The sequence below is a fragment of the Ranitomeya variabilis genome, chromosome 2 (assembly GCF_051348905.1).
Source record: "Ranitomeya variabilis isolate aRanVar5 chromosome 2, aRanVar5.hap1, whole genome shotgun sequence".
In the NCBI taxonomy this organism is placed as follows: Eukaryota; Metazoa; Chordata; class Amphibia; order Anura; family Dendrobatidae; genus Ranitomeya; species Ranitomeya variabilis.
Genome location: NC_135233.1, coordinates 299,194,838 through 299,218,212, shown reverse-complemented (window position 1 = coordinate 299,218,212; position 23,375 = coordinate 299,194,838). Strand labels below are relative to the sequence as shown.

The following is a 23,375-nucleotide window of genomic DNA, read 5'->3' as shown; positions in this document are numbered from 1 at the left end:
GAGCGAGTGGCGTTGAGCAAGTGTCGGCGGCAGGGGTGTCAGTGTCGGTTCAAACGGAAAAGGAAAAAGGGGATACGATTAAATTGGATGATAGAGCTAAGGGAGAGGTTTACATGTGTTTTGAGGGGCCGTTAGGGGCTCACTTAAAGAAAGAAATAAAGGAAAAAATTTGGAAAGATGAATATGTGGAGATTTTCTCCCTCTTGCCTTTGGAGAAGTTTAATCTAGATAAGGGTAAGAAGGAGGATAGTAAAAAAGAGGAGGAAGAAAAGAGGCGCTGGCGCTTAATACCGCAGACTTTTGTGAATTGGCAGCAGGCGTTTTCAATCTTGGCGAGTGTTATTGGGGAAAAGTTTTCTGAGAACTGTTCGGGCCTGTTTTGCTATTTGGATGCTATAGGGGAGGCATATAGAGCGTACGAAGGCCAGGCGTGGCTTCGGTACGATGAGCAGTTTCGGCAAAGGAAGGCGGTCAGGCCCGAGATAAAATGGGAGCAAAAAGACATAGGGTTGTGGTTGAAAGTTATGGCTCCAACGCGGTTTGGGCAGTCCTTTCATGGGGGGGAGGGGGTAGCGGTCAGCAGTCCGGACAGGGAGCTGGGGGACAGGTGTCACAAGGGGCTAAGGACAAAACAGGGACGTGTTGGCAGTTTAATGACAGCCAATGCAAATATGGCAGTACATGCAAGTTCAAGCATGTCTGTTCTCACTGCAGCGGGGCCTCTCATGGAGCGGCCAAATGTTTTAAAAAAGCAAGGGGTAAACCAGCAGTGGGAGGCGGTCAAGGGGGCGACACCAGTGAAGGTTCAAAGGATGGCCCCTTATCTAAGTGGGTATCCAGATCGGGAAAAGGCGAGGTTACTATGGGACGGGTTTTCTGAGGGTTTTCGGATTCCTCATCCGGCTCATGCTATCCCGTTTTCAAAAAAGAATTTGAGGTCGGCCAATTTACAGGTGGACGTAGTTACGGCTAAATTGTTGAAGGAGGAGGAGTTGGGGCGTATGGCGGGGCCGTTTAGCGTGTTACCAATGGAAGGAGTGGTTGTTTCGCCTCTGGGGGTTGTCCCTAAAAAGGAGCCTAACAAGTTCCGCCTGATTCAGCATCTGTCGTATCCGAAGGGCCAGTCAGTTAATGACGGCATAGCCGAGGAGCTTTGTTCGGTGGTATATACTTCTTTCGATGCTGCGGTACAATGGGTGCGTAGGTATGGAGCCGGTGCCTTAATGGCTAAGACGGACGTCGAGTCGACTTTCCGATTGCTTCCGGTTCACCCCGATAGTATCCCGTTGTTAGGCTGTTTTTGGAACGGGGGTTTTTATTTGGATAGGTGTTTGACTATGGGTTGTTCGATTTCATGTTCGTTGTTTGAGTCTTTTAGTACTTTTATTGAGTGGGTTGTTCGGGATGTCTCCCAAATTCCGTCTGTCATCCATTATTTGGATGATTTTTTGCTTGTTGGCCCGCCGGATTCTTTGTTGTGCGGAAATTTGTTGGCTAGCATGGAATGGGTGGCGGGTCAGTTTGGTGTGCCTTTGGCGCGGGAAAAAACGGAGGGACCTTGCACGGCTTTGAGTTTTCTGGGTATCCTCATAGATTCGGAGCGGATGGAGTGCAGGTTACCTGAGGAGAAGTTGCTTGCGTTACGTCAGGAGGTGCTGAGATGTGAAAAATTGCGCAAGGTTACGTTAAAAGAATTGCAGTCGCTGTTGGGGCGGTTGAATTTTGCGTGCCGTATTATGCCTATGGGCAGAATATTTTGCAGAAGATTGTCCAGGGCGACTGCGGGTGTGCGGTCCTCACCTCATTTCATACGATTGAATAAGGAGCATAGGGAGGATTTAGTCGTCTGGCGGCGTTTCTTGGATAATTATAATGGCCGGGCTTTGATTCAACAGGAGGATGTGAATGATTTTGATTGCGACATTTTTACGGACGCAGCTGGCAGTGTTGGCTATGGGGCCTATTGTGCTGGCAAATGGAGTGTTGGCCAATGGCCTGATTGGTGGTGTGAAACTGGTTTGACAAAAAATGTGACATTGCTTGAGCTTTTTCCAATTGTGGTTTCGGTGTTCATTTGGGGTCGTTCGTTTCAGGATAGGTGGGTACGTTTTCATTGCGATAATTTGAGCGTGGTGGCGGTGATTAATAGTCTTTCATCTTCCTCTCCCCCGGTAATCAGATTGGTTCGGGAGTTAGTGTTGCGGTGCTTGGAGTTGAATACTTGGATTTCGGCGGTGCATGTTCCCGGCGTTCAAAACTCTATAGATCAGTTGGGCAAAGGGAAACGTGTGGTTTTAGGGAAGGTGGTTGGGGGTTTGATGTGCCCTCATCGGTGTTTGGAGGATTATTGGAGATTGTGGCCTGGCAGGTCTGGCCCACTTTTGCGGCACCGGCAAGGTGAGTTTTTGTCGCGGTTTAAGTTCACGGCGGTATTGAGAAAAGGGCTGACGTCGTTAGGCCTTGACCCATTTTCCTTTGGGTCACACTCGTTCCGGATTGGGGCGGCATCTGAGGCTGCTGGTTTGGGTTTGGGCCCGGAAATTATTAAGCGTATTGGCAGGTGGGCGTCTAATCGTTACCTGTCTTATGTTCGACATTGATGTTAGTTACTGGTTTGGCGGCTATAAATTGTTGTTTTATTTTGCAGGTCGGACCCCACTGCTGGCCTGGATATTTGGACACTCTTTTGTGCATTGGGGTGCGATTCGTGCGGATGCTAGGCCTGATGGTAGGCAAATGGGTTTTAAGAGAAATGAGGTGTTGGTTCGTTGGTTGGGTTTTCGGGGCATGTTGTGGCGCAGCATACTATCCGAATTTGCCCGCGCTGCTAGTTTGGATCGTTCCCCGGACATTGTTGTGGTGCATTTGGGTGGGAATGATTTGGGGTCTAAGCCGGTAAGAGAGTTGATCCGAGATATCCGCTGTCATGAATCCCCAATGGCTAGGGATAGCACAGGACAAGCAAAGTACAAATGGATAACGGACGAGCTCTAGGGTGATGGAACCTGGGCTGACCGCTGCCCTACGCCTGACAAACGCAACTAGAGATAGCCAGGGAGCGTGCCTACGTTGGTTCTAGACGCCACGCACCAGCCTAAGAGCTAACTAGTACTGCAGAGAAAATAAAGACCTCACTTGCCTCCAGAGGAATGAACCCCAAAAGATATAGTTGCCCCTTCACATGTATTGACGGTGAAATGAGAGGAAGGCACACACATAGAGATGATATATATAGTTTTAGCAAATTGAGGCCCGCTGTAAACTAGAAAGCAGAACGATACAAAAGGGGACTGAGCGGTCAGCAAAAAACCCTAATCAAAAAAACCATCCTGAGATTACAAGAACCCATGTGCCAACTCATGGCACATGGGGAGAACCTCAGTCCACTAGAGCTACCAGCTAGCATAGAGACATAATAAGCAAGCTGGACAAAAAACCAAACAACTGAAAATCAGCACTTAGCTTATCCTGAAAGATCTGGGAGCAGGTACGCAGGAACCAAACAGAGCACATCTGAATACATTGATAGCCGGCAAGGGAATGACAGAAAGGCCAGGTAAAATAGGAAACACCCAGCCTCTGATGGACAGGTGGAAACCAAAGGCCGCAACCCACCAAAGTCACCCAGTACCAGCAGTAACCACCAGAGGGAGCCCACAAACAGAATCCACAACAGTACCCCCCCCTTGAGGAGGGGTCACCGAACCCTCACGAGAACCCCCAGGGCGATCAGGGTGAGCTCTATGGAAGGCGCGGACCAAATCAGTCGCATGAACATCGGAGGCGACCACCCAGGAATTATCCTCCTGACCATAACCCTTCCACTTAACCAAATACTGGAGTTTGCGTCTGGAAACACGAGAATCCAAGATCTTCTCAACAACATACTCCAATTCTCCCTCCACCAGCACCGGAGCAGGAGGCTCAACCGAAGGAACAACGGGCACCTCATACCTCCGCAACAATGACCGATGGAACACATTATGAATAGCAAACGATGCTGGGAGATCCAAACGAAAAGATACAGGGTTAAGAATCTCCGAGATCCTATAAGGACCGATGAACCGAGGCTTGAACTTAGGAGAAGAGACCTTCATAGGGACAAAACGAGAAGACAACCACACCAAATCCCCAACAAGAAGTCGGGGACCCACGCGGCGACGGCGATTAGCAAACTGCTGAGTCTTCTCCTGAGATAACTTCAAATTGTCCACCACCTGATTCCAAATCTGATGTAGCCTGTCCACCACCACGTCCACTCCAGGACAATCCGAAGACTCCACCTGACCAGAGGAAAAACGAGGATGAAACCCCGAATTACAAAAAAAAAGGAGAGACCAACGTGGCAGAACTAGCCCGATTATTAAGAGCAAATTCGGCCAGTGGCAAAAAAGCAACCCAGTCATCTTGATCAGCAGAAACAAAACACCTCAAATAAGTTTCCAAGGTCTGATTAGTTCGCTCCGTCTGGCCATTCGTCTGAGGATGGAATGCAGACGAGAAAGACAAATCAATGCCCATCTTGGCACAAAACGTCCGCCAAAATCTAGACACAAACTGGGATCCCCTGTCAGAAACGATATTCTCCGGAATCCCATGCAAACGGACCACGTTCTGAAAAAATAAAGGGACCAACTCAGAGGAGGAGGGCAACTTAGGCAAGGGCACCAAATGAACCATCTTAGAAAAGCGGTCACACACAACCCAGATAACGGACATTTTCTGTGAAACCGGAAGATCAGAAATAAAATCCATGGAAATGTGCGTCCAAGGCCTCTTCGGGATGGGCAAGGACAACAACAACCCACTGGCCCGAGAACAGCAAGGCTTAGCTCGAGCACACACTTCACAAGACTGCACAAAGGTACGCACATCCCTAGACAAGGAAGGCCACCAAAAAGACCTGGCCACCAAGTCTCTAGTACCAAATATTCCAGGATGACCAGCCAACACAGAAGAATGGACCTCGGAGATGACTCTACTGGTCCAATCATCCGGAACAAACAGTCTTTCTGGTGGACAACGATCCGGTTTATCCACCTGAAACTCCTGCAATGCACGTCGCAAGTCTGGGGATACGGCGGACAATATTACCCCATCCCTAAGGATACCAGTAGGCCCAGAGTCTCCAGGAGAGTCAGGCACAAAACTCCTGGAAAGAGCATCTGCCTTCACATTCTTTGAACCTGGCAGGTATGAAACCACGAAATTGAAACGAGAAAAAAACAACGACCAACGAGCCTGTCTAGGATTCAAACGCCTGGCAGACTCAAGGTAAATGAGATTCTTGTGATCAGTCAAGACCACCACACGATGTTTAGCACCCTCAAGCCAATGACGCCACTCCTCAAATGCCCACTTCATGGCCAAAAGCTCCCGATTACCCACATCATAATTGCGCTCGGCGGGCGAGAATTTTCTAGAGAAGAATGCACATGGCTTCATCACCGAGCCATTAGAACTTCTCTGTGACAAAACCGCCCCCGCTCCAATCTCGGAAGCATCAACCTCAACCTGAAACGGAAGTGAAACATCTGGTTGACACAACACAGGAGCAGAAGAAAACCGGCGCTTAAGTTCCTGAAAGGTCCCCTGTCATGATCTCAATGGCAAGAGATCATAGCATAAGTATATATAGGAACTAGCTCTTGGAAGATGGGAACTGAGCTGACCATGAACTAAACCTAACACACAACTAGCAGTGGCCGGGTAGCATGCCTACGTTGATTCTAGATGCCCAGCACCAGCCGGAGGACTAAATAATGCTAGCAGAGGAAAATATTAGTCCTAGCTCACCTCTAGAGAAATACCCCAAAAGGAGACAGAGGCCCCCCACATGTATTGGCGGTGAATTAAGATGAAATAACAAACGTAGTATGAAAATAGGTTTAGCAAATTTGAGGTCCACTTACTACATAGCAGAAGACAGAAAGGACACTTTCATGGTCAGCTGAAAACCCTAATCAAAAACACCATCCAGAAATTACTTTAAAACTCTGGCATTAACTCATAACACCAGAGTGGCAATTCCTGTTCACAAGAGCTTTCCAGACACAGTAACGAAACTACAGCTGTGAACTGGAACCAAAATGCAAAAACAAACATGGACAAGAGTCCAACTTATCTAGTAGTTGTCTAGGAGCAGGAACAAGCACAGAGAGGCTTCTGATAACATTGTTGACCGGCAAGCAACTAACAGAGCAGCAAGGTTATATAGCGACTCCCACATCTTGATGGGAACAGGTGAACAGAGAAGATGAAGACACCAGTTCAATTCCACCAGTAGCCACCGGGGGAGCCCAGAATCCAAATTCACAACAGTACCCCCCCCTCAAGGAGGGGGCACCGAACCCTCACCAGAACCACCAGGGCGATCAGGATGGGCCCTATGAAAGGCACGAACCAGATCAGAGGCATGAACATCAGATGCATTCACCCAAGAATTATCCTCCTGGCCGTATCCCTTCCACTTGACCAGATACTGGAGTCTCCGTCTGGAAACACGAGAGTCTAAGATTTTCTCCACAACGTACTCCAACTCACCCTCAACCAACACCGGAGCAGGAGGCTCAACGGAAGGCACAACCGGTACCTCATACCTGCGCAATAATGACCGATGAAAAACGTTATGAATAGAAAAGGATGCAGGGAGGTCCAAACGGAAGGAAACAGGGTTAAGAATCTCCAATATCTTATACGGACCAATGAACCGAGGCTTAAACTTAGGAGAAGAGACCCTCATAGGGACAAAACGAGAAGACAACCACACCAAATCCCCAACACAAAGCCGAGGACCAACACGACGGTGGCGGTTGGCAAAAAGCTGAGTCTTCTCCTGAGACAACCTCAAATTGTCCACCACCTGCCCCCAGATCTGATGCAATCTCTCCACCACAGCATCCACTCCAGGACAATCCGAAGATTCCACCTGACCAGAGGAAAATCGAGGATGAAACCCCGAATTACAGAAAAACGGGGACACCAAAGTGGCAGAGCTGGCCCGATTATTGAGAGCGAACTCCGCCAATGGCAAAAAAGCAACCCAATCATCCTGGTCAGCAGACACAAAACACCTCAGATATGTCTCCAGGGTCTGATTAATCCGCTCGGTCTGGCCATTCGTCTGAGGATGGAAAGCGGACGAAAAAGATAAATCTATGCCCATCCTAGCACAGAATGCCCGCCAAAATCTAGACACGAATTGGGTCCCTCTGTCAGAAACGATATTCTCAGGAATACCATGCAAACGAACAACATTTTGAAAAAACAGAGGAACCAACTCGGAAGAAGAAGGCAACTTGGGCAGAGGAACCAAATGGACCATCTTAGAGAAACGGTCACACACCACCCAGATGACAGACATCTTCTGAGAAACAGGCAGATCTGAAATAAAATCCATCGAGATGTGCGTCCAAGGCCTCTTAGGAATAGGCAAGGGCAACAACAATCCACTAGCCCGAGAACAACAAGGCTTGGCCCGAGCACAAACGTCACAAGACTGCACAAAGCCTCGCACATCTCGTGACAGGGAAGGCCACCAGAAGGACCTTGCCACCAAATCCCTGGTACCAAAAATGCCAGGATGACCTGCCAACGCAGAAGAATGAACCTCAGAGATGACTCTACTGGTCCAATCATCAGGAACAAACAGTTTATCAGGTGGGCAACGATCAGGTCTATCCGCCTGAAACTCCTGCAAGGCCCGCCGCAGGTCTGGAGAAACGGCTGACAATACCACTCCATCCTTAAGGATACCTGTGGGCTCAGAGTTACCAGGTGAGTCAGGCTCAAAACTCCTAGAAAGGGCATCCGCCTTAACATTCTTAGAACCCGGTAGGTATGACACCACAAAATTAAACCGAGAGAAAAATAATGACCAGCGCGCCTGTCTAGGATTCAGGCGCCTGGCGGTCTCAAGAATCAAATTTTTGTGGTCAGTCAATACCACCACCTGATGTCTGGCCCCCTCAAGCCAATGGCGCCACTCCTCAAAAGCCCACTTCATGGCCAAAAGCTCCCGATTCCCAACATCATAATTCCGCTCAGCGGGCGAAAATTTACGGGAAAAGAAGGCACAAGGCCTCATAACGGAGCAGTCAGAACTTTTCTGCGACAACACTGCCCCAGCTCCGATCTCAGAAGCGTCGACCTCAACCTGAAAAGGTAGAGCAACATCAGGCTGACGCAACACAGGGGCAGAGGAAAAACGGCGCTTAAGCTCCCGAAAGGCCTCCACAGCATCAGGGGACCAATCAGCAACATCAGCACCCTTCTTAGTCAAATCGGTCAATGGCTTAGCAATATCCGAAAAACCAGCAATAAATCGACGATAAAAGTTAGCAAAGCCCAAAAATTTCTGAAGACTCTTAAGAGAAGAGGGCTGCGTCCAATCACAAATAGCTTGAACCTTGACAGGATCCATTTCAATGGAAGAGGGGGAAAAAATATATCCCAAAAAGGAAATCCTCTGTACCCCAAAAACACACTTAGAACCCTTCACACACAAAGAATTAGACCGCAAAACCTGAAAAACCCTCCTGACTTGCTGGACATGAGAGTCCCAGTCATCCGAAAAAATCAGAATATCATCCAGATACACAATCATAAATTTATCCAAATAATCGCGGAAAATGTCATGCATAAAGGACTGGAAGACTGAAGGGGCATTTGAAAGACCAAAAGGCATCACTAAATACTCAAAGTGGCCCTCGGGCGTATTAAATGCGGTTTTCCACTCATCCCCCTGCCTGATTCGCACCAAATTATACGCCCCACGAAGGTCAATCTTAGAGAACCACTTGGCCCCCTTTATGCGAGCAAACAAATCAGTCAGCAACGGCAATGGGTATTGATATTTAACAGTGATTTTATTCAAAAGCCGATAATCAATACATGGTCTCAAAGAGCCGTCTTTTTTTGACACAAAGAAAAAACCGGCTCCTAAGGGAGATGACGATGGACGAATATGTCCCTTTTCCAAGGACTCCTTTATATATTCTCGCATAGCAGCATGTTCAGGCACAGACAGATTAAATAAACGACCCTTTGGGTATTTACTACCCGGGATTAAATCTATGGCACAATCGCACTCTCGGTGCGGAGGTAACGAACCAAGCTTGGATTCTTCAAAGACGTCACGATAGTCAGACAGGAACTCAGGAATTTCAGAGGGAATAGATGATGAAATGGAAACCACAGGTACATCCCCATGAGCCCCCTTACATCCCCAGCTCAACACAGACATAGCTCTCCAGTCGAGGACTGGGTTGTGAGATTGCAGCCAAGGCAATCCTAGCACCAAATCATCATGTAGATTATACAGCACCAGAAAGCGAATAATCTCCTGGTGACCCGGATTAATACGCATAGTTACTTGTGTCCAGTATTGTGGTTTATTATTAGCCAATGGGGTGGAGTCAATCCCCTTCAGAGGAATAGGAGTCTCCAAAGGCTCTAAATCATACCCACAGCGTTTGGCAAAGGACCAATCCATAAGACTCAAAGCGGCGCCAGAGTCGACATAGGCGTCCGTGGTAATAGATGACAAAGAGCAAATCAGGGTCACAGATAGAATAAACTTAGACGGTAAGGTGCAAATGGAAACAGATTTACCAAGTTTTTTAGTGCGCTTAGAGCATGCTGATATAACATGAGTAGAATCACCACAATAGAAACACAACCCATTTTTCCGTCTAAAATTCTGCCGCTCGCTTCGGGACAGAATTCTATCACACTGCATACTCTCTGGCGATTTCTCAGTGGACACCGCCAGATGGTGCACTGGTTTGCGCTCCCGCAAACGCCTATCGATCTGAATAGCCATTGTCATGGACTCATTCAGACCCGCAGGCACAGGGAACCCCACCATAACATCCTTAATGGCATCAGAGAGACCCTCTCTGAAAGTCGCCGCCAGGGCGCACTCATTCCACTGAGTAAGCACAGACCATTTACGGAATCTTTGGCAGTAAATTTCCGCTTCATCTTGCCCCTGAGATAGGGACATCAAAGTTTTTTCTGCCTGAAGCTCCAAATGAGGTTCGTCATAAAGCAACCCCAAGGCCAGAAAAAACGCATCCACATTGAGCAACGCAGGATCCCCTGGTGTCAATGAAAAAGCCCAGTCTTGAGGGTCGCCCCGGAGCAAGGAAATCACAATCCTGACCTGCTGTGCAGGGTCTCCGGCAGAGCGAGATTTCAGGGACAAAAATAATTTGCAATTATTTCGAAAATTCTGAAACCCAGATCTATTCCCCGAGAAAAATTCCGGCAAAGGAATTCTCGGCTCAGATACAGGTGCATGACAAACAAAAGCTTGCAAATTTTGTACCTTCGTGGCGAGATTATTCAAACCTGCAGTTACACTCTGAAGATCCATTACAAACAGGTGGACACAGAGCCATTCAAAGGAGAGAAAAAAAAAAAAAAAAAAAATTTCAGCAGACTACTTATTTCTCTCCTTTCTCAGCCAAGGATTTTAACCCTTTAGTGGGCCGGTCAAACTGTCATGATCTCAATGGCAAGAGATCATAGCATAAGTATATATAGGAACTAGCTCTTGGAAGATGGGAACTGAGCTGACCATGAACTAAACCTAACACACAACTAGCAGTGGCCGGGTAGCATGCCTACGTTGATTCTAGATGCCCAGCACCAGCCGGAGGACTAAATAATGCTAGCAGAGGAAAATATTAGTCCTAGCTCACCTCTAGAGAAATACCCCAAAAGGAGACAGAGGCCCCCCACATGTATTGGCGGTGAATTAAGATGAAATAACAAACGTAGTATGAAAATAGGTTTAGCAAATTTGAGGTCCACTTACTACATAGCAGAAGACAGAAAGGACACTTTCATGGTCAGCTGAAAACCCTAATCAAAAACACCATCCAGAAATTACTTTAAAACTCTGGCATTAACTCATAACACCAGAGTGGCAATTCCTGTTCACAAGAGCTTTCCAGACACAGTAACGAAACTACAGCTGTGAACTGGAACCAAAATGCAAAAACAAACATGGACAAGAGTCCAACTTATCTAGTAGTTGTCTAGGAGCAGGAACAAGCACAGAGAGGCTTCTGATAACATTGTTGACCGGCAAGCAACTAACAGAGCAGCAAGGTTATATAGCGACTCCCACATCTTGATGGGAACAGGTGAACAGAGAAGATGAAGACACCAGTTCAATTCCACCAGTAGCCACCGGGGGAGCCCAGAATCCAAATTCACAACAGTCCCCACGGCAACAGGAGACCAATCAGCAACATCAGCACCCTTTTTAGTCAAATCAGTCAATGGTTTGACAATACTGGAAAAATTAGCAATGAACCGACGATAAAAATTAGCAAACCCCAAGAACTTTTGAAGGCTCTTAACAGATGTAGGTTGTGTCCAGTCACAAATAGCCTGAACCTTGACGGGATCCATCTCAATAGTAGAAGGAGAAAAAATGTACCCCAAAAAAGAAATCTTCTGGACTCCGAAGAGACACTTTGAACCCTTCACAAACAGAGAATTGGCCCGCAGAACCTGAAACACCTTCCTGACCTGTAGAACATGAGACTCCCAGTCATCAGAAAACACCAAAATATCATCCAAATACACAATCATAAACTTATCCAGATATTCACGGAAAATATTGTGCATAAAGGACTGAAAGACTGACGGAGCATTGGAGAGTCCAAAAGGCATTACCAAATACTCAAAATGGCCCTCAGGCGTATTAAATGCGGTTTTCCACTCATCACCCTGTTTTATCCACACCAGATTATACGTACCGCGAAGATCTATGTTAGTGAACCACCTAGCCCCCTTAATGCGAGCAAACAAATCAGTTAATAATGGCAATGGATACTGGTATTTGACCGTAATCTTATTCAGAAGGCGATAATCTATACAAGGCCTCAGGGAACCATCTTTTTTAGCCACAAAAAAGAAACCTGCTCCCAGAGGGGACGAAGATGGACGAATATGTCCCTTTTCCAAGGACTCCTTAATATAATTCCGCATAGCAGTATGCTCTGGCAGTGACAGATTAAATAAACGACCCTTAGGGAACTTACTGCCAGGAATCAATTCTATAGCACAGTCACACTCTCTATGAGGAGGGAGCGAATTGAGCTTAGGCTCCTCAAAAACATCCCTATAGTCAGACAAAAACGCAGGGATCTCAGAAGGAGTAGATGAAGCGATTGAAATCGGAGGTGCATAATCATGAACCCCCTGACATCCCCAGCTTAACACAGACATTGTTTTCCAGTCCAGGACAGGATTATGAGTTTGTAACCATGGCAGACCAAGCACTAGTACATCATGTAAATTATACAGTACAAGGAAGCGAATCACCTCCTGATGAACGGGAGTCATGCGCATGGTCACTTGTGTCCAATACTGCGGTTTATTCATAGCCAATGGTGTAGAGTCAATTCCCTTCAGAGGAATAGGAACTTCCAGAGGCTCCAGACTAAAACCGCAGCGTTTAGCAAATGACCAATCCATAAGACTCAGGGCAGCGCCCGAATCCACATAGGCATCGACGGAAATGGAAGACAGTGAAAAAATCAGAGTCACAGACAAAATGAACTTAGGCTGCAGAGTACCAATGGCAAAAGATTTATCAACCCTTTTTGTGCGTTTAGAGCATGCTGATATAACATGAGCTGAATCACCACAATAAAAACACAATCCATTTTTCCGCCTATAATTTTGCCGTTCACTTCTGGACTGAATTCTATCACATTGCATAGTCTCAGGTGCCTGTTCAGAAGACACCGCCAACTGGTGCACGGGTTTGCGCTCCCGTAAACGCCGATCAATCTGAATGGCCATAGCCATAGACTCATTCAGACCTGTAGGCGTAGGGAACCCCACCATAATATCCTTAATGGCCTCAGAAAGACCATTTCTGAAGTTTGCAGCCAGGGCGCACTCATTCCACTGAGTAAGCACCGACCATTTCCGAAATTTATGACAATATATTTCCGCTTCATCATGCCCCTGAGAGAGGGCTAATAAAGCCTTTTCAGCCTGAATCTCTAGGTTAGGTTCCTCATAGAGCAATCCCAATGCCAGAAAAAACGCATCCACACTGAGCAATGCAGGATCCCCTGGTGCCAATGCAAATGCCCAATTCTGAGGGTCGCCCCGCAGGAAAGATATTACAATCTTGACCTGTTGAGCAGGGTCTCCAGAGGAGCGAGATTTTAAAGAAAGAAACAATTTACAATTGTTCCTGAAATTCAGGAAGGTAGATCTATCTCCAGAAAAGAACTCTGGAATAGGAATTCTAGGTTCAGACATGGGAGTGTGAACAACAAAATCCTGTATGTTTTGAACTTTTGCCGCGAGATTACTCAGGCTGGAAGCCAAACTCTGGACATCCATGTTAAACAGCTAAGATCAGAGCCATTCAAGGGTTAAGAGGAGGTAAGAAGCAGCTAGACAGCAATTAAGGGCTAGGCAGCAAAACTCTGAAGGGAAAAAAAAAAAAAAGATTTCCCTTAAACACTTCTTTTTCTCCTGCTTCAGCCCAAACAATTAACACTTTGTGGGCCGGCTATACTGTCATGAATCCCCAATGGCTAGGGATAGCACAGGACAAGCAAAGTATAAATGGATAACGCACGAGCTCTAGGGTGATGGAACCTGGGCTGACCGCTGCCCTACGCCTGACAAACGCAACTAGAGATAGCCAGGGAGCGTGCCTACGTTGGTTCTAGACGCCACGCACCAGCCTAAGAGCTAACTAGTACTGCAGAGAAAATAAAGACCTCACTTGCCTCCAGAGGAATGAACCCCAAAAGATATAGTTGCCCCCTCACATGTATTGATGGTGAAATGAGAGGAAGGCACACACATAGAGATGATATATATAGTTTTAGCAAATTGAGGCCCGCTGTAAACTAGAAAGCAGAACGATACAAAAGGGGACTGAGCGGTCAGCAAAAAACCCTAATCAAAAAAACCATCCTGAGATTACAAGAACCCATGTGCCAACTCATGGCACATGGGGAGAACCTCAGTCCACTAGAGCTACCAGCTAGCATAGAGACATAATAAGCAAGCTGGACAAAAAACCAAACAACTGAAAATCAGCACTTAGCTTATCCTGAAAGATCTGGGAGCAGGTAGGCAGGAACCAAACAGAGCACATCTGAATACATTGATAGCCGGCAAGGGAATGACAGAAAGGCCAGATAAAATAGGAAACACCCAGCCTCTGATGGACAGGTGGAAACCAAAGGCTGCAACCCACCAAAGTCACCCAGTACCAGCAATAACCACCAGAGGGAGCCCACAAACAGAATCCACAACAATCCGCTTCGATTTCCTGAGAATGTGGGTATCCTTTCCAGGAATGGTGACAGTTTGGTCGGACATCGTGCCTAGGAAAACGTGGAGGGCGGTACGTTCCCTTAAGGGGATTAATAGGGCCCGGGTGAAGCTGAACAGGGCCATTGCAAGCTTTGTCTCCCGGAACGGAGGCGTGGCAGTTCGGCATTTTGAATTGGAGGCTGGTGTGGGAAATTTTTGGAGGCGGGATGGCATTCATTTGAACGATATTGGTACGGACTTGTGGATGTTGGCTATTCAGGAAGGTGTTGAGAGAGCTATGGCGGTGGTGGGGCACTCGCGAGCATGAGGTGTCAGTGCTGCTCGTGGTTGGCGGGGGGCGGGGTTCTTGGAGTTGGTGTTTTATGGGGCTGATCTGGCTTTGGTTTAATGGCTCTGGACAGGGAGTTTACCCCGGGAGCTTTGGGTTTTTTTTTGCCCGGAAAAACGGGTTACATGGTGCCCTCGAGCTGGAGGTTACGGCTGAGGGTAAAGAAGGTTTTCATTTTAAAAGTTGGTTTAGGCTTTTGCCTATTGGTGGCCAGATTTATTAGCGCCAAGAACCCTCCCCTCAAGTTTTTATACAAATGTATAAATGGTTATTTATGTTTGTTTTGTTAATAAAATGGCCGCTGTGGCCAAATTATCCAAAGAATTGTTGTGTCTTAATTGTGGGTAAGAAATATATTGTGGGGGAAGGTGGTCAGGGGTAGGCTTTATGCGGCATCTTGAATGACCAATCTTGGGATACGCAGTCAAGCGGGGGGGCTGTAGGAACGCAGTTAAACGAAAGCTCCCCATGACTGCGTTGCTAAGGGGACTGGGGGAGCATTGTTTAAAATTAAAGCAGGGTCAGTGGGGATTGGTTTAAGGGGAGGAGGAAAGGGGTGGCCTGTAGCTTGTAGGGCGGGCTTTTAGGAAAAGTGCGGGAAGGGGGCCATTACCTGGTTAGGCAGCAGAGTGAGAAGCCCACCCACCCTCCCTTGTTTTAGTTTGGTTTGGGGTGTTTTTTTCTTGGGCTTGGGGGGGGGGGGGGGAGTGGTGGAGGTGGGATTTTTTAAATTAGTCTTTTTGGTGGGGTTCGAGTTGTACTGTCATCACAGTGGCTGGTTGGCGGGGGGCGGGGTTCTTGTAGTTGGTGTTTTATGGGGCTGATCTGGCTTTGGTTTAATGGCTCTGGACAGGGAGTTTACCCCGGGAACTTTGGGGTTTTGTTTGCCCGGAAAAACGGGTTACATGGTGCCCTCAAGCTGGAGGTTACGGCTGAGGGTAAAGAAGGTTTTCATTTTAAAAGTTGGTTTGGGCTTTTGCCTATTGGTGGCCAGATTTATTAGCTCCAAGAACCCTCCCCTCAAGTTTTTATACAAATGTATAAATGGTTATTTATGTTTGTTTTGTTAATAAAATGGCCGCGGTGGCCAAATTATCCAAAGAATTAATTGTTGTGTCTTAATTGTGGGTAAGAAATATATTGTGGGGGAAGGTGGTCAGGGGTAGGCTTTATGCGGCATCTTGAAGGACCAATCTTGGGATACGCAGTCATGTCAAGTTTAGCACTTGTGCGTGGAACATTTCCTACAGAAGAAAGCACCATTAATTGAGGAGGTTTCCTTGGGAGTTTTTTTTCAGATGAGAAGAGCTAATAACTGTGTGAATTGTGCACGTCTACTGTGTTGAGCCGGAGCAGCAGAAGACTGGCAGCGGCAGCGGCAGAGCCAAGCCAAGGCAGCTAAAAAAAGAGAGCGAAAGAAGTGGAGGAGTGGAGCTAGCTTTCTGGTTCACACCCATAACTAGACTCTTGCTTCACCACCAACTAGTCAAGCAGAATTTTCCACTAAGAAATGGATGAGCAGGCCATGAGGAAAATGGAAGACCATGACGAGCTAATCGACCATAGAAGAGTTTCTTCTGTCTTTGATGGGGCACCTGGTTTACCGATAACCCGACTAACAGAAAGACTGAAAAACTCAACTGGTTGTTGCACATTTTTGTTTTCCAATTAATGACTGTGATTTGCATATTTTAGGACTGTGATATATTTATCATTATCCCATTCAAATAACAAAAAAAACTATTTATGTTGTGAGTTTTAGTATTAAAGGGAACTGGTCAGGACTCCCAAGTCTTCCACACTGCCACCATAAGGTTAAATCGTCCTAATATTCCTGATGCCCTACCAAAGGTTTCTTTATTGTAAAAAAACAACATTAAAAATACAGCTTGCCTTATGCTAAATAGTCAGGACTACTCCGGTGGGGTGTTGCTTCCCCTAAACTAGTCGAGCCTAAGATCCTGTAGTCATGTCGCTCTATCCATCATTGACGTCCTTCCCTACTGTGCACATTATTCCAGCACCATGTCACTGTGACTTCCTGGGCATCCGTTTGAAGGGTGCGTTATGCACATGCCAGGTGCTGGAATAAATAGCGCAGCAGTGAAGGATGTCAATCACCTCCACAGAGGTGAGATCACAGGAACTGAGGCCGGACTAGTTTAGGGGATGCATGGCCTGATTAGACTGGTCTTGGCTACGTAGCACAAAACAAGCTGCACTTTAAATGCTATTTTTTACTATAAAGACACATTCGTGTGGGACATCAGAGATTTGTGGTAATGCATGAAAGGCCAATTTAACCTTATGTTGTTGGTTTGGGGGCCTGACAGGTTCCTTTTAATACAAAGAGAGTAGTAAGGACCTTTTCTATGTCTATTTGTAGGGTAGGACTTTCCAACACAAAAAATAAACGTTTCTCCTCTTCGATGGCCTATTCAGTTCCATACGATACTGCTCAGAATGTCTCCATATAGACAGATCACACACGCACACGCTCTTTCCTGTCAGTATGGCAGACTGAGGTTATGGAGACAGAATAAGTAAATTATCCATGACTCGTGTCTGCGTAAATGCTTTCATTTAATATCCTTTACAAAACCGCTTACAAATGTCAAACTGCACTTCCCACTAAATCAGTAAGATCAATGAGGAGCATAGCTGCTGATGCTCTTCAAGTTTTCAGGATATCCGGATTTTGTTTAAATGTTACCCAGGCCCCCCCGCCATGAACCTCGGGGGTTTTCTTCAAAAACTATTTCCAGATGTAATCAAACAGCACGTGGTATTTATTAACTGAGCCGTTCACTTCACACCGGGCTCTTCCATCCTATGAAAACACTGTGCTGGGAGTTTCTTCATTCATGGTTGCTATACTAATAAATGTGCTTTATAACTCCCAGATGCCCGAAAATGAACTAGTGCTTAACAGCTAAGAAATTCGTCTGTCATCACCTGCAGCTCAGCCAGAGCCTTGGGACGCGCGTCTCACGTGTGTGAGCAATTGCCGTTTAAAATGAACCTGACATCTACATTTTGAATGACTTATATACTTAGGATTTCCATTAATAACTGCTGGGGCTTTTTTTTAACAAAATGTAAGATTATTTCCACTTACAGTTTAACGATGTGTAGATTTGCCCAATGTATAACAATTTGCCAAAGAGGTAGAAGTACTTACAAATGAAAGCAGGAACGAACCAAAAATCGAAAACTGAGAAACAACCAAGACTTGAATTTATTACTTCCTAGACTCAAGTGTAAATGTAATAGCTTGTCCTGCAACTTCATCTATCAAGTTCTTAAAGAGGACCTTCACTGGATTTTTAATTTAAAGAGAAACTATCAGAAGATTCATACTGCCTAGACCACAAGCAGCCTAAATATGCACCATTTATGCTGCTAGTGCATTTTGAAATGCTCATGAGATTCAGAGAAAATATAGTTTATAGTTTGAAGCCGGCTGGAGACCAAAAGAAGAGACGAGACTTGCCCGATGTGGCCCCCGGATAATTTGTCCCTGCACTGGTCTAGGTAACTAACAAGTCACTTTCAGGTGTGCACTTAATAGACCTGTCAATCACCTGAAATGACAATGGGTAAAGCCATCCAAGGGAAGTGCTTTTGCCCTGCAAAGTATATTTTCTCAGAAACACTGGAAAAAATATACCTGTTGCAATCAGGTAGTCAAGCTCTGATTCATGCAGCCTGTGGCTTAGACAGGATGAATCAAGTGGCAGGTTCCTTTGTAACTGAAGTATCTCTTCCAACTGCTACTGTTCCAATGATTTTAGAACAGTTTTTTTTCTTTTTTTTTCTGTGCCCCTTCATTCCAAATATTTCCCTTCTACCTAGTGAGCATATACCACAGTGGGTGTTTGCTTTTTGCTTCTATGACGCTGACCAATCGGAACATAGGTGAATCATTGAGGGGGGAAAAAAGCAAACAATCACAGAGAAAGTTACAGATGCAGCCTGGCTCAGTGTGTTCTGCTGAGATGAGATTTGTCTCATATGACATTGAGAACTCTGCAGTAGTAATGTATTTTCCCACCATTGGAGCACAGGTGAGGTCCGGTGCCCCAGTAACAGGAAAGGAAAAAGCGACTGTGGAGTTCTCAACATAGTATAATGCAAGACAAATCTCATCTCAGGAGAAAATGCTGAGCCAGGATGCAGCTGTGACCTTGTCTGTGGGCGTTTGCTTTTACCCATCTATGACGTGGACAGATTTTGACTCGCCATCAGCACAACGTGAAAAAGTAAACACCCACAAAGAAGTTCTTTGGTATTTTTCCAGTTGGCTGAAGGGAATATTTGAATATTTATTAGCAGGGGACATACGGTAATTTCAGAATTTTAGAGTCCCCATTACACATCATATGGTTGGCTGGTCCCACTGAAATTGGTAACAGTTTTCAACCTGGATGGTGCCAAGATGCGACTGTCCAGGCTGAGAACCACTGGTGAATGAGCTGCTGCGAGCGCAGCCTCAGTGACTAGCGGTGACGTCATAGAGGTTACCTCTGGTCACTGAGGCTGCGTTCCCAGCTGGGCTGAATTGCAGGGACCTCGGTGAAATCTCCATTAGCACCGTTAGAACTCTGAGGCTATGTGCACACGTAGCAGAATTGCCGCGGAAATTTCCGCGGCAATTCTGCGCCTCCTGCCGCGGGTATATCGCATGCAGAATTTGCATGCATATACCTGCAGAAAACTAGCGTTTTGCAAGCATAATTAGCTTGCAGAATGCTAGCGTTTCCCAAGCGATCTGTAGCATCGCTTGGAAAACTGTTTGACAGGTTGGTCACACTTGTCAAACATAGTGTTTGACAAGTGTGACCAACTTTTTACTATAGATGAAGCCTATGCAGCATCTATAGTAAAAGGTAGAATGTTAAAAATAATAAAAAAAATAAAAAAAAGGTTATACTCACCTCAGCGGCTTCCGTTCCTAATGCTGTGTTCAGGACCTTCCATTGACGTAGCGGTCACGTGACCCGCGGTCATGTGACCGTGACGTCATCGCAGGTCCTTCACACACACCACAGAAGCCGTTGAGGAGGTCTGGCCGCCCGAAGGTGAGTATATCGCTATTTTTTATTTTAATTCTTTTTTTTTACCACTTATATGGTGCCCAGTCCGTGGAGGAGAGTCTCCTCTCCTCCACCCTGGGTACCAACCGCACTTGATCTACTTACTTCCCGCATGGTGTGCACAGCCCCGTGCAGGAAGTAAGCAGATCAATGCACTCCTATGTGTGCAGAATCGCCGCGATTCCGCAATTTTAATGAACATGCTGCGTTTTTTTCTGGATTGCGATTCCGCTCAGGAAAAAAATGCAGCATGTGCACAAAAAATGCGGATTGCATTCTGTTACATAGGACGCTTAATGTTAGCGTTTTTTTCGCGGTTTTATAGCGTTTTTATAGCGAAAAACCGCGAAAAAAACGCAAAAAATCTGCTACGTATGCACACAGCCTCACAGTGCAAGCGGGGATCTCACCGAGATCATCGCAGATTAGCCTAAGTGATCGGAGGTAATCTGTATGACGTCACTGCTAGCCACCGAGGCTGCGCTCACAGCAGCTCATTCACCAGTGGTTCTCAGCCTGGACGGTGGCATCTTGGCCACTGTTACCAATTTCAGTGGGACTCAGCCTGGATGGTCTCATCTTGGCAACGTCGAAGCTGAAAACTGTTTATCCCCCAGACATGGATTTCGTGTGGGACAGAATGATGGATAGGTGAGGGAGACTGTTGTTTTTTAATTTTTGTTTTATTACAGGAAACGAGGGATTCAGTGGAATTAGGCATTAGGCAAGTATAACTGTGTTTGTTATTTTTAAATAAAAAAGTAAGTGTGTTTTGTTTTATTTCAAATACAAGACTTTAGTCTGGCTGTGTTTTTATTTACCATACAACTATAGGATTAGTAATGGATAGGTGTCTTATAGACACCTCTCCATTAGTAACCTGTGGGCAAATGTCACCTGACAATACAAAGGTGACATCAACCTCACAAATATGAACCCCACTTGCCATCACTATAGGGCAAGTGGGAAGAGCAGGGCAAAGTGCCAAAGTTGGTGCATCTAAAAATGTGCCTTTTCTGGGTGGCTGAAAGCTCCTATTTTTAGGCTGGGGGGAAGGCAATATCCATGACCCCTTACCAGCTTAAGAATACCAGCACCCAGCTGTCTGTTTTAGCAATGCTGGTTGTCAAAAACGGGGGGACGCAATGCCGTTTTTTTTAAATTATTTATTTAAATAATTAAAATTATTGATAACCAGCCTTGCTGAAGCTGACAGCTGAGGGTTGCAGCCCCCAGCTGTGAGTTTTGCCTGGCTGGTTATCAAAAATACAGGGGAACCCATGCCAGCTTTTTCAATTATTTATTTACAGAGCAGGCTAATGAATGCACCCATCAGCCGCTCCTGCTCTCACTGATATAAGTGGCAGCAGACGTCGGATGATGGGAGAAGTAGTCCCATCAGCTGACAACAGTGAGGGAATCATAGCTCTTTGACTGGCAGGGATGATTTCACCGACGATCAGAAGCAGTGTTTGCTGACATGCACATGACAGCGTGGCAAACACTGAATGTTCGGGCCCCCATTCAAGTGAATGGGGTCCGGGTATTGTTCTGGTACCTGAACCCAAACTTTATATAACTGTTCGGCCGAACCCGCCAGACCTGAACATCCAGGTGTCCGCTCATCTCTCCTCCCCATGGCCGTAGTCTTCTGGTCAGCGGTTAACAGGAAACAAAAGGCCACCATTATGGAAATCGGTAGCGGTGAGATACTTATAAACTATCCAGATTAGACCGGAATACCCCTTTAGGCCTCAACCATCTCCTGATAACTAAGGAATGTCCTTAAATTCCTGTGGATTGATTTGATCACTTACAGCAATCAACCCAGTTCTTGTAATGTTTCACCAGGCATATTAACTTATAACGTTACTTAGGAATAATGCGCTTATCCAACCAGTTCCTCTAACTCATTTAAAATCATTCTCTAGTTAAACATTATAGGAAATGGTTAATAGGAGATGAAAAGACTAATTTGTCCAGCCATTAGTAATCCATGACAATGAGGGTTTTATGAAGTAACGAATGGTGTGGTGTCCTAACAATTTACTATATAATAGTTATTCCTTTTCCTCTTTCATGATATGTCATAATAGCTCATATATAGATATATCAGCATTATAGTCACTATATTTATGTATTGCTTATTTAAGAATCTAGTCAAATATTATAATACTACATAAGAGGACTCACAAAGTGATAGGCTGTATGATTTCAAGGCATAGATCTGTAAGTTTAAATCTTATGTTTTACTTGTGTTAATAATTGAAAATTCATAAATACAATTTTAAAGAATATAAATAGTGTATACTTCTAAAAGAAAAAGGAAGTGGGGGCAGGAGACCCAGGTTCTTGATGCCGTGGGTTGTCAACAAATCGCTTTACCTTGGCCAAAGTAATCAGACACAGAGTAAAGCCCCTCATATACATTAAACTAATGTTGGTCAAATCCACCAAAATCAACGGGTTTGACAAATAGTCTGATGTACAAGGCAGCCCTTGACAATTGATTCTCGGGGGGAGTTAAGGATCTAGCATGTCCAATTCTGGACTGCTGTTTATTTGGTTCTCCCATAGATAAGTCAACGAAAGACATGTTTGGCAGCGGCTGTTTCTTGGAGAAAACAGAAGCACTTGGCCGAAAGAGCATTCATGGGTATGGGAAAGACGGCCCAGATAACTGCTGGCCAAACTATCAGCTATATAATGTAAATGGCAGGATTTAATGTAGCCATCTGAATTTTTGCTCCAGATTAGCTATGATTCTACAGATGTTGAATATTTCATGCACTATATTAAGTCATTAGAGTAAAGTCGCCGAACCCTAAAAATAACATGTATTGATTGCTTTTTCTGAAATATCTAATTGCATAGCTGTGGAAAACAGTTTTAACATCACTTGCAAAATAATCTCCTGAAATACAGTATGTATTGAATGGATTTATAAACTCATGTGTGATAAAGAAAAGCACACAGCAGCATAGTGCTTTGTGATGATGTCTGTAAAGCGCTATGGAAATTAATGGTGATATATAAGTGGTGAAGAGCGTAAAATTAATAAAGCATAATACATAAAATTAACAAAACAAGAACTTGGCAGAAAACATTTCACTGTAGGCATTGCTTTGTAATGGCTCCGGAAGAAGAACCAAAGTGCAGCCTGTCTATGGAGATGCTAAAGTTGAAATGCTCAAGCTTGAAAAAGAGGGCTAAACGTAGTTGCTTGTTTGCCATGTGTGCATAATGTTTCGGTGAATACTGATTTGCTGAGAAAGCGTAATTTATTATGGACACTCATAAAAGACAGCCTGATATTTGGATGTATTTGCCTCATGCCAAAAGATGTGGCAAAACATTTTGTCTCCCTGATCACAGCATAATGGACATGAGATTACTTGTAATAAAGGGTCATTTCAAATCTCAGAGAGACAGAAGGGTCTGGGAGTATAAGCTGATGATGACCTTTGACACTCTCAGAACTGGAATGAATGTGTCACATGGATTTATGTCTTTCTACATCAATTGAGGAATTTGCTCCTCCCCAATCAGAGGACAATAAAACATTCACACTCCTTATCTATGAACTGTTCCAATATGTATGGACACAACTGTGTTTATCA

The 23,375-nt window shown here is 45.4% G+C and overlaps 1 protein-coding gene across 1 annotated transcript in view; it reads right to left on the bottom strand.

Moving 5' to 3' along the window:
• Window positions 1–23,375, bottom strand: part of COL4A5 (collagen type IV alpha 5 chain) — a 254,829-nt gene that overhangs the window by 179,302 nt on the left and 52,152 nt on the right. The window lies entirely within an intron of this gene.